The 13,144-nt window shown below is 33.4% G+C and overlaps 1 long non-coding RNA gene across 2 annotated transcripts in view; it reads left to right on the forward strand.

Moving 5' to 3' along the window:
* The first annotated feature begins 6,851 nt into the window (after nt 1–6,851).
* LOC135848556 (uncharacterized) overlaps nt 6,852–13,144 on the forward strand; it is a 133,672-nt gene continuing 127,379 nt past the window's right edge. Inside the window, exons 1-4 of one of the 2 annotated variants that reach the window (XR_010559384.1) lie at nt 6,852–6,942; nt 7,058–7,155; nt 7,441–7,578; nt 8,646–8,786. This is a non-coding gene — a long non-coding RNA (uncharacterized LOC135848556). The other variant, XR_010559383.1, reaches the window with a different exon arrangement.

Here is a 13,144-nt window from a genome sequence, read left to right on the forward strand (position 1 = left end):
AAAATCCGCTTCGGTGTGTGTTCGTAGTCTACGTCGACGATTTTCTTATCACAGGATGTGATGATCGTCTTATCGAGTGGTTGGTTAAGAGTCTGAATGAACGTTTTGGAATTAGAGACCTGGAACAATGCAAGAAGTTTATCGGCATGGAAATTAGTCGTAGTAAAAATCAGTTAGAAATTCATCAGAATTCTTACATAGAACAGTTAGTTAGTGAATACGGGCTGTCTAATTCGAACAGTATCTCAACTCCAATCGAACCGAACTTGAAGATAACTAATCTCAAGCTCGATAAAAGTTATGAAACCAAAGTGCGTGGTCTCTTAGGAAGTTTAAGTTACATAGCAAGGGGAACACGTCCTGATATTGCTTTTGCTGTAAACTTTCTAAGCAGATACCAGCACTTGGCAAATAAGGAGCTGTTCGAATACAGCAAGCGTATATTAAGGTATTTACGTAGTACGTTAAACGTGAAACTTACCTACGTAATACCTGAATTCGTCGATAAACACTCTGTAAGAGTTTACGTAGATTCAGATTTCGCTGGTGATTGTTTAGATAGAAAGTCAACGTCTGGAATTTTCATATTGCACTATGGCAATGTAATTGACTGGGTAGTCAAGAAACAAAATTGTGTAAGTCTTTCGTCGTGTGAGGCTGAATATGTCGCGTTAAGTACGTCTGGAAAGGAAGTCTTGGCTTGGCGAAATTTGTTCGTTGAATTAGAAGTTCGTATTGACACCGTTCCGGTGTATTGCGATTCTAATGCAGCGATTGCCGTAGCGAACACGGTCGAATCAAAACGTACCAGACATATAGATGTTAGTTATCACCATATTCGCGATCTGATTCTTAAAAATGTGATCTATCTACAAAAAGTTTCATCGATAGATCAACTGGCTGATTTATTAACGAAAGCCACTACCCGTACGGTGTTCGAACGTTTGTGTAAAATATTATATCGCGTTTAATAATTGTGTTCGAGTCGATTTTAAGTAGAATTTAAGTTAAAATTTTGTTGTAAAAATATTTTTAATCGTAGTGTTTACAAACACCGGTAATGATAAGAAGCAACAAGTTTTACGTTTTATTAAGTGGTACGCGTGTTAGGGAAAATATTTTTATGGTGGGGTGTTGGCAAAATTGGTCTTGTAACCGTAACGTATCGAAAAGTGTTCGGTAACTTTTGTTTTTTATTTTAAATAAAAATAAATTTCGGTTACGTAAAATCGCGTAATGTAAATACGTGGCTATTTAGTCGAGTTAAATTGTTAGAAATTTCGTTGAAATTGTTGGCTATCAAATATGTATTCGATTGTTCGTTGTAATCGTTATGTTTCGTAAATTGTCGCGTTTAATATTGATTTTGTCTTCGTAATGTAAAGTAGTTCGAGCTTTTGCTCCAGTCTAATTTTTGTTTTGGTTCATCGATCCATTCTCGGGTCAATGACCGAATAAAATAAATATTTCTTTATTTTATTAAAGTTGTCATTCTGTTTGTCGTATGTACGACGAAATTAATATTCTGTTTAGTCAGGAGTTATCGTTATTGTTCGATTCTCCGTACACGGTTGTACGTGGTATAGAATTTTGAACTTTTTTTCAAATTGTAGTACTTTGAGAGGGTAATCGACGAGTGATGTCAAAATCAGTGTTGCAACTTTCAAAAACCTAAAAAAATCGATTTTAAAACTTATAATTTAAATATAACCACGATCTCGGCGAGTAAAAATTCTGAAAAAATTCTCAGTTTTAGTCCTTTTTATGTAGAATAACATATCAAAAAATTAGACTGGCATCTTTTTTCATTTTCGAGAAAAAAAAATTACAAGTTTTACAATTGCTGCAAAAGTACCATCCGAAACCTAAAAAATGAAAATTTTTGCATTTTTGAAATATTTTACCAATGTGTAGACGATAATGTGAAAAAAATCCCCCTCCCCCCAATTTGTCGACAAATTGACGAAAAATGCATTAATTTCACTCTTGAAATAAAAATTTATAGCACGAAAAATGTCAATTCGTTGACAAATGGGAGGAGAGGGATTTTTTTCACATTATCGTCTACACATTGGTAAAATATTTCAAAAATGCAAAAATTTTCATTTTTTAGGTTTCTGTAATTTTTTTTTCTCGAAAATGAAAAAAGATGCCAGTCTAATTTTTTGATATGTTATTCTACATAAAAAGGACTAAAACTGAGAATTTTTTCAGAATTTTTACTCGCCGAGATCGTGGTTATATTTAAATTATAAGTTTTAAAATCGATTTTTTTAGGTTTTTGAAAGTTGCAACACTGATTTTGACATCACTCGTCGATTACCCTCTCAAAGTACTACAATTTGAAAAAAAGTTCAAAATTCTATACCACGTACAACCGGAGCAATTTGCAACTGAAATTTTCCATTTTCGGCCATTTTGGAGAACTTTGAAGCGCCACAGCTCCGTGAAAAAAAATCGAAAAAATGTCCGGTTTGCGTCATTCGTCATCGTTTGATGACCTCTACAAATGATCTGATTTTGAAAAAAATCGAAGACCCCTCGTGCAAAAATCCGCCGATTTGGCATGGAATGACCCTCCATTTTTTTCTTGTCAGTTTGACTTATTTTTGCAAAATTGAACAAAAAAGCAAAAATGATCAACTGTACAACTCTCGCATTCAAGTATCCGAACCTGAGAAAGATTCCGAGAAGAAGAACCGACCCAGTCTGCGCCTCATTGTACTCCCATTCCCCCCCCCCCTCCAACGATCCCAATAATTCCTTAAACTTACGGAAAATTGAAAAATTCGTACACGAGTATCAGCTTATTTTTGACTTGTTGGTAGGTAGCTAAGGTACTTATACTAGGGTGGGTTGCCCCAAAAAAATGTGACTGATTTCGATCAAATTCAGCAGAGATCTTCATTTTGAATTGAAAGTTACCCCAAGAAATTTTTAGCTTCGAAGGTGCCTCTAAAGAGGACATTTAGACTTTAGAACCCTCAATGAAGGGACATTTTTGAAAAAATCGTGATATTTTTGGCTCCCCTCGCTACACAACCTGTTTTAAGAAAAATGGCCTAGTCTCAAATGAAAGAGTTTGAGATTCTGCGTCGATCAATGTTATTTTGGTCAAAATCCAAAGCCACGTTTAGGGTTCTACTGAGCATTGAAACATTTGCAAATCGCTTATTTTTGGATAAATTCGTCATTTGAAAATGATTTTTTCTTGGCCAAATATTTCACAAATTTACGAGTAACTAAGCCAAAATATTTAAGGATATCATTCCTGAAACTGGGGAAATATTTTGAAACGCAGTGGTGCCTAAATTTTGATAATTTTTGGCAATTTCAAAAAATCGAATAAAGTTTGACAGTTTTTGGCTACCTACTGTTTTTTTAATTTTTTGAAATTGAAATGAATTATCAAAAAATTGGCACCACTGCGCTCCAAAATATTTCCCCTGTTTCAGGAATGGTATCTTTCAATATTTTGGTTGAATTTATGCGAAATATTGGCGAAGAAAAAATTTTCAAAACAAAATGAGACAGTTTTCTATCAATTTTGGGGAAAATTTCCAGATTTCCAGCAGAATCTTATTAAGTTTCTGCTCATGATATTCGCAAATTTGTCCTAACAACTTCAGGGAATAATTTCCCATCAACACTCGAAAAGTTTCCAGATTTCCTGCAGATTTCGTGTGTTTCTGCTTATGAGATTCACAGATTTACCCCTCAAATTGGTGGTGGGAATTTCCTGCCCTTACTCGGGAAATTTCCAAATTGAACAATTTTGAAAAGAAGAAAGTGAAGAAATTTCATCCCACTGTACATTTTGGCACTTTTTGGATTTTCTTGAGTATCTACCTACATCCACCCTTATTTTACCCCTATTTTCGGGTTCTTCTGCCTTAAAAGCAGTGGGGATGACCTCAGAAGCTGAGATTTGGATATGTTGATCACAATGGGGTGACCAATGGTACTTATGATTTTGGACCCTTTTTATCCATTTGGGGCCATATTATGCCTCTCCAAAAAATGACCTTTTTGCAATTTTCAACTTTGCCCCTGCTCATTCCAGGGGTCAACTCTAGCTACCAAAATAATCCCATTCTGCAAGTTTGATTCTATTTGATCAATAAAATTAGAACATGTTCCAAGTCCCAAGTCATAAAATTATTAAAATCATGTAACTTTGTGGGGTCATAGCGCCACTCCCCTTGGGGCTAGGGAGCTGATCGATAGCTCATTTGATAGGTATTTGAGAGGAGATGAAATGATCACTGAGCTCATTTTACTCGAAAGTTGATATTTCAGAAGTTTTTCACAGAAAACTGATTTTTGGAGCTTCGATTAAGCTTCAAGTATTGAACAGTGTATTATTGTATGTACCTAAGATATGAAAAATTTCATCAAAATGATCAACGCCGGTCAGAAGCTTTAACTTCTCTTCACTTCGTACGTCGGATGGGTATTTGTTTCTAGGGCTTTTAGCTTCGTGCTAACAATCGGTACACGATTGTGTACCTTAAACTTCGTTACATCGGATTATACTTCGTGGTACTCTCGCCATTATTACTTTGATCGAGAGTACCTAGAGGGCGCACACCACTCGGTGCTACCACCCCGCGCGCATCACTCGCACATGCGGGGGGTCAACCACTCTGTTCGTCGTTTTAATCGTCGGAGGGGCTCGTCGAATCGTCGTTACTACTCGGAGTATATATTCTCGGTTAATCGGGACAATCGGTTACTCGGGTAAATCGGGGGGGAATACACTCGGAGCCATTCGGAGTTTTTCGTCGGAGTATGCCTAGAATACCCGGTGAAGTGAAGAGGCAGCATTCCTGACTTTAATGACGCGACCAGACATCCTTAGCTTGGATTACAGGAGTACGCCACGACTCCCTGTCGACGAGATAGTATTAAAACAAAAATATTAAGGTTTCTCGCATGCTTGGATCGTTTGAACGAAAAATTTTTTATCAATTTTTTCGAGCAGTTGGATTCTTTGAAGAGAAACTAGCTCGTTAGTTATCGTTTGGAGGCGAAATGTGGTATCTTTGACCAAGAAAAACGCTGTAAAAAGTGAGAAGTAGACTGAACCTAAGTGGCTATTTAGCTTTTTTTTTAAATTATTATTTTGGATTTTGGACATTACATTCTGAAAAATTTGCCCTCTATGGGATGGAAATCTCCATCAAAATTGAAATTTGAAATGAATTTCCTGTGCATAGGCCTAAATTGATTCTCTTTCTGTGTTTCAAAAACTTTTTTTACGTTTTCAATACCTACTAGATGATTTTTTACCTATCTACCTAATTTTTAATAACTTTTTTGAGATTTTATTTCATTTAGTTGAGTGTTTTTATTTTACTTTGTAAGACGTTTTCAGTTTTCTACAGTTTGCTCTGTGCTCAATTTTGTTAAATTTTATTGAAATTTCATCAATTTTTGGTATATTATGTTTAGTGACTAATTTAATTTAGGACAAAATTCAATAGGTACCTACTTACAACTTAATACTTTTAGAGAAATTTGAAAAAAAAAAACATATGATCAGTGTAGTTTCAAATTTTAATTAGGTCTGTCTAAGGATTTTTTCAAATTTCAAGATGATGGAATTTTCGGTTTTCTCATTTTTTTTTTTTGGTTTCCAGTTTTAGTTTTACTGCTCGTTTTTCGTGTTTTTCATTTTTCGAATGAATATTAAATTTTATCAACCACCTGCCTATTCAATTAATCATTATTCATTAATCTATCAAGTAAAATATGTACACATTAATTAACATAACTCCCTTTCAATAGGTAAGTATCATGTATCAAATATCATATCACCCTTTTTTTTAAAATTTCACTGAAATCACTTTTTATGGAACTTCAATCTCAGAATAGTTATATGACTTGTAAAATATTGTGAAAAATAACTAGGTAGGTAGAGGTACCTACTTGACTTGATGACTTGACTATCATCATCAGATTGATTTTGATTAACAGCGTGACTTGTTCCTATAATCACCCCATTTGATTGACTTTACATTATTTGTGGATAAATTATTTGATCAAAATCAAAAATAAATAAAAATTTTGCCAATATGCTATTTGATTTGAATTACCTATTCACTTTCGGAGTTTGAATTTTTTCCTTCAGTTTAAAATTAAAACTGTCGAAAAGAAGAAACAAACTTACTCATTTGATTTGAATAAATTGAAATTGAATTGCATTACTTTCAGCGATCATCATTTTTTTTAAATTTTTAAATTCATTTTTTAACGACATCGAGTAACGAGTACCTATACTGTTGTTTCTTAATCTTAAAATAATTGAAAAATCAAAGCAACACCAAAATGGTAAATTCAAGCCACAATTATCTAGTGAATTTTACTTTCGGAGAACTTTTAATTTTTAATTTTGATCTCGTTTTTAAAATAAAGAAAAGAAAAATATTTACGATATGACTGTTGAAGTGTTCAATAATTTATTGAGATGCGATCTTATAAATTGATTTGAGAGGTCGAAGTCAAATAGAAATAATTTCTATTCGTTGGTCGTTGCTAGAATAATTATTGAAAAATTGGAAAATAAGAACTGCAGTACATAATTCATTCTGATTTTAATTCTGATTCTGAAATAAAATTTAAAATAATTTAATATTTATTTAGTTTGTAAAATGGCTACCCTGATTAGTTAAAAAGCTGCATCACCACTAAACGTCAATCATTCAAAAACAATAAACATGAACGAAACATTTTATGTTTTTTCGTTAGAAATAATTACTTTGATAAAATATTATTAATTCGAAATAAATCACTCTGAAATCTAATTTATAATTACGTTCCTACATCGACTCTTTTTCAAATCTAAATAATATTTATTAAAAAAAATGTATATTTTCTTTTCTTGCGTTTCAGTGTGAACGGGCTTGATGTGACTCATGTTATTGTTATTTCAGAAAAGAGGTGAGTAATTTTTTTCCTGTCTCATTTTGCCGGATTTTAATTAATAAATGAAGTTAATTGATCGCAATAAAAGTATAATAATTCATTAAATAGACATTCGATGGTTTATCCTCAGCCCAGTGATCGATTCTGACACGATGATGGTGGCTATATCGTTCGATTCATCAAACAGTACTCGTTGGAATTGGTGAAAAATTATCAAAAAACACCTAGGTAAGCTGTAATATTTGTCTATATTTAATTATTTTTACAATCATATTACGTTAATAAGTATACGAATGATATTCAAAGAATCATCTGTCGATTTATTCGATGATAACCGTACAATATTTTGTACGAATGACGTGAGACTAGCTAGCTCATTCTGCTACGGTTTCATTTGCTCACCGGAGATACCGGAGTTAAAACTCACTTTATTATGGACTCAAGATGTTGTAATATTGTACTGATATATTTTTAAAAATGATTAATATAATGCATTGTATGTTTACGTTGTAGAATTCGGTTTCATTAGTACTAACGGCGCTGAATTGTTCTATACCTACGTCCTACGTTGAGAGTAAATTGATCATCGTCGCTTGTTTCATAGATCGTTCAGCTCTCATTGAGGCATAACGGGATGAATTCAAAGAAAAGGTGAATAAATTATAAAGAAATATCATTCTACTATTTATTTGAAATAATTAGAACAAAATACAATTAAATATTAATCATAACCGGTGTTATTGAGCTGAATCCAGGGATGGTTAGCCTATCGCATTGGCTAACGCTAACGGCTAAAGCTAAAACAAATCTGCCATTGGCTAAAGCTAACGGCTAACGGCTAACCAGCAGTCATTGGCTAAGCTATCGGCTAGCTATCGGCTAATTTATTAGAAGTGCAAGCGGCATATCAAAATACTCCTCTAATTCAGACCTCTTTCGTGGTAACATACACACTGATTTTATATTTACCAGTAATGGTCAGTTCTAAATTGTTTGAGAATAATGAAAGATAAAACGCTGCATTTCAGCATTTGACAAGTTTTTAAATTTTTTATTAGTATTACATCGTTATTCGCAATAAAAAAACGTGTCTACCAAAACAAAAAGCAAGACGTTGAGAATAGAAATTTACAAAGTATCAAAAAATTCGTCAAGATACGAAAAATTAGAAATTACAAGTTACAATGTATAGTTCTTGAATTGTTTCAACGTTTTGTTTAAACTGTGCTACTTCACAGTTCTCAGTACCTATAGAAATATAATGTAAGATAGGAAGGAACACCACACAAAATTACAATTTTAATTAAATTTTAAATTAGCATTGAAAAGAACGATTTCAAAGTTTCAAAGTTCAAAAACACCAATTTGATCAAAAAATATTGGTTTATTTGTGTATGGTCGATGGAAAAAACTGAAAAAAGTGAAGCTGGAACTGGGCAGAATTGGAAAAAAAATTAGCCATGGTTAGCCAAGCCAATGAATCATTGGCTAAAGCTAAAGCTAACGGCTAACAAAGTCTCATTAGCTAAGCTATTGGCTAGCTAAAATTATGTAAAAAGCATCGGCTATCGGCTAAAAGCTAACGGCTATCGGCTAGCTAACCATCCCTGGCTGAATCTTGATCTGTGCAACGTTCCACACTATCTGTTGGAAACCATACGTACCTATAAACGATTCGTGGTTCAACTGTTTAACAAGTAATTTTGCTCTGTTTTTAGTCGAAGAAAATCCGGCGTTGAATTGTTCTCGTACCTAACCTACGTTAATAGTAAATTAATCACCAATCACCATCGCTTGTTAGTTTGTTCCATGGATTGTTCAGCTCTCATTGAGACATGATGGGATGAATTCTGGAAAAGGTGAATAAATCATGAAGAATTATTAATGTATTATTTTTTTGAAATAATAATTAGAACAAAATAGAAATCATAACTGCGATGTTATGAAGCTGGATCTTAATCTGTGCAACGTTCAACACTATCTGTTGGAAACCGTACGTATAAACGATTCGTTCAACTATCTGACGAGTAATTTTGCTCTGTTTTTAGTCGAACTTCTTAATTAGTGTTGTGATAGTTTCATTGTGTTCCTGTAGATGCTTTTACGAGTTGCATTATCTGTTTTATTGTTTTTCTATCTGAAATATACTTACCCACGTACTTTACGTACTACATATTACCTACTAGTAGTATTCGTAGATCACGTAGATCGTATAGCTAGAGGTACTGATGTATTCTAGAATATTATTCTAATGTTTGCAATATTTCTTTTTGTTTTCAGGTATGATTACTAATTTCAGTTAGAGAAAATGTTCGTAGGTAGTTTATCAGAAAATTTTAAGCGAACTGTAAAATAGGTATCGGATTCAAGTCGTTACCAATTTTAGCTTTACTGTAATCGAAACTTGAATTTTAAATCAAGTAAGCAACTCAGTGCAAACTGTTCGGTGATCTGCGTAACATTCATTTTCATTTTTTAATATTTTTAATACGAATGAGAATTATTTTCATTCATCGTATAGGTACCCTGAAACCGTAGCAAACTGACGCTGATCTCGAACTGTCTTTCGTATATGAGTGAAATAACTTCGTGATAATTTTATAAACCCTCTTTTTTTCTGAAACAGAAATTACTATTGTTTTCTAGAATACTTGGGCGATAAACGTTACAATCTTTAGAGAGAAACAAACCCACCACGATATTGATACGTATTATGCTATGGGTCGAACAAACGAAACCGAAGCCGATATTCGAATCACGTCCTATAACGAGTGCAATTACTTCTCATGCGATCTGTACCTACCTATAGATGGTATATAGTTTCATTCGTCAGCATTTCTGAGGCGAAACAACAGTTTACAAATAGTTTACGCTCAATTCGTACAAAATGCTGCACGTAGAAAAAGATTTCCAAGTTGAAGTTGACTCTCGACTGAACAGATCGTATGAAACTTGCTCTTGCTTTACTCGCACAAAGTATATAGCCAACTTTTTGTAAACGGCGACATGTTCGGAATTCGATATTATGAACGGATTGTCGTCGTCGCGATGTTTTTTTTGACAAGATTTACACTCGCTCGCTATAGCTATATAAGTAATAATACTTACGAGATACAAAACTTTCTCGCAGTAGTTATACAAAGATGAGTGCGCAGAATGCTGTTTTTTTTAATACAGTCTTCGCAGCTCTAACGTAGGCTCTGAGTGATGTTTAAAGTGTATATTGGGTGTCGTGAAACGTTTAATAACTCAATTTAGTTATATAGCGAAACCGGCATCAAAAGATTGCTTACTCTTTGGGAGATACATGAGGACGCGACCGTATAGTATAAAGATAAAAGTAAAGGAGGAGACTGGCTGATGTATGGCGAGAAAGCGTCAATAATTAGTTTAAGTTAGTCGTCGAAGGTGTGGTCGAAAGTTGATTCGAGCGTAGCTAATGGAAAGCGTAAAACTAATTAAAGGGGGCGCTTAAGCGAGGCAAGTGCTAGAACGCGAGTGCGAGGTGTTGTTATATGTATCTACCTAGACCGTCCCATTTCGCTGTACACTTTTCCACCATCACCATCCCAATCCATCGAACAGCTATCTCTTTACAATTTAATATCTTCGACTCGCCATCACAAAAGCGGGCCGCCTTGTTCCCAACACCAACACCGACACCTACGACGTGATGTTTTAAGTGCCTCTCTCGTCTCTCAACGCCCCTTATACGAGTTCATAAGGCAACCACTTCGACTCTATCGAGTAATTTCACCGGGTTTATTTTATTGGTAAATATTACTTCGTGTATTTACAATAATAGACACACATCGTGTTGTGCATGTTTTACTTTTACCAACAAAGTAACCTTTTTAAACGGTAATGTATTTTTTAAAAGCTGTACCAATGATGAGAAAATTCACCGGAGACGTTTTCTTGGACGTCCCACCAGCACCATCGAGTCGTTTCTCCAACTAAAATCGTGCTGTTGCTATTGGTAAATCAACCGTACGGATTTCGGAGTGTTCGTACGGTCTTTGTAGCTCGTATGTGTGTAATTAAGTCAATGATGAGGTGAAGTTATCCATGATGAAAGGTGGTTTTGTGATGGCCGAATTTTCTAGGTTTTTTTCTTTGGTTTTGATGGTAGTTTGGGAATGGTTTCAAAAATGAAGTAAAATGTCGAAGAATTCTACTCGTACTAGGTAATTTTAGTAGTTTTGAGGTTCGAGAAACTTTCCAATCCTTTTTTTGGGATAAGGGGCAAGAGGACGAAATTTTCTAGAAATTGATGGGTAATTTGCTAGAGCTTTGAGGATTGGGAAACTTCCACAGATGTGAACAAATTTTGTAGATTTTATTTTTTTTCTGACAAAGGAATTTTTGAAACCCCCTCCCCTCCCCTCCCCTCCCCTCCCCTCCCCTCCCCTCCCCTCCCCTCCCCTCCCCTCCCCTCCCAGATTTGAATGAGACCCAAGATCGATCAAAATTGCATGTCTGACAACCCTCGTAACCAAAATTTCAAGCGCTAAAGCTCATATTTTAGATTTTTGGAGATTTTTGCAAATTAAAAAAAATCAAAAAAAAACAATTTTTTCACTTTTATAGGAGGTATAATTTTTTTGAGCAATGTGAACCTATGTGAATAATTCCTTTAATTCAACTTTCACACATCAAGATCTCGTACTCAGTTACTTTTCAAGTATATGAGTTACTAAATGCAATTTTTGGTTACTTTTTCAAACATTTCGATTTTTTCAAAAATTTAATTTTTTGAAGTTTAAAAAAATGTTAATAATAAAGTATTGGTATTAGTAACAGAATAATTTGCGATTCACTTTTATTCTTTCCAAGCTGGCTGCACTACATTTTCAGCAAAAATTTCCAAGCCAAGCCCTACCTTATGCTAAAATTGTCGAAGTCTCGTTCCACTTTCTGACAAAAATAGAGCAAATAATGTCGCCTCTTGTCAATATTACCAAAGAACTAGTCTCGTTTATTGATAAAAATTGACGCTTTTTTGCAAAAAAATTCAAAAAAGTCAAAATTCTTCAAAAATTACTCAAAAATTTCGCCATTTTATCATTAAATACCTAAAAGTTTCGTTTTTTGTACAAAAATTGCGAACAAGTACAATATACATATAATTTTTTCGCAATAGTTACAAAAAAGATCAGCTTTGAAGTTTTAGTTTATTGCTGAAAAATTGACTAAAAATCTTAGTTTTTTAGACAAATTCCTGAAAAATCTCACTCTATACTTCTGAAAGTTACCAAAAAGTTGCAAAGTCTCGTTTTATTGAGAAAAAATGTATTTTTCTACCAATAATTTCAAAGAAGATTCTTTTTTTGCTAAAATTGGGAAAATTTTGCGTTTTAACAAAATTTTTGCTTTGTAGCAAAATTGATATCTACTCTCACTTCTGCTTCAAAAGTTATCAAAAATTCTCGTTTTTTTTGCCTCAATCACTAAAAACTATCTTTATTTTTACAGATGTTCGTATAATAGAAATCCTTTTTTTTTCCCAAAGTTCTCAGTGTTGCTTTTTTTTTCAAAAATTGACCAAATTTTGTTCTTTTTCTTTTTTGCAAAAAATTCTAAAAAAATCTCCTTTTTTCCAGAAATTGTCTAAAAGTCTTGACTTACTTAATTTTCAGAAATTGCTAATTTTGTCGAAAAAGTGAGCCATTTTTTCAACTGTTCAGCAATTTTGGTATATTCAAAATTTTCAGCAAAATGGAGAACTTTTTTTGAACTATATTGTCCAAAAAAAAAAGGGTAGATAGTGTTTGGCAATTTCTTGCGAAAAGTGAAACGATCTCTATTGATTTTGCTAAAAACGAGAATTCAAGGCAAAAAGTTAGACTTTGAAAGTTTTAGCAATTAAATAGTAAAAATTTTTGGTAATTATTGGCAAAAAACTGATATTTTTTCGAAAGTGTTAAAAAACAATTTGACAATTTTACTGATTGGCTTTTTGGTAATTTCCAATTCTGGAAGAAAATCAACTTTTGGATATTTTTTGAAAAAAACTGAGCTTTTTCAGGATTTTTATTTCATCAAAAAACCACAATATTCAGCAATTTTGCTAAAAAGCGAAAATTTTTGTGAATTTTTGAAAAATTAGAATTTTTGTGGTTTTTTGGCAAAATGCAAGACTTTGACAATTTTATCAAAAAGCAGGATTTTTGGCAATTTTTGTCGAAAAAGCAAGATTTTTGCGAAAAAGTATCTT

This window comes from Planococcus citri, chromosome 5 (genome assembly GCF_950023065.1).
Source record: "Planococcus citri chromosome 5, ihPlaCitr1.1, whole genome shotgun sequence".
Taxonomy (NCBI): Eukaryota; Metazoa; Arthropoda; class Insecta; order Hemiptera; family Pseudococcidae; genus Planococcus; species Planococcus citri.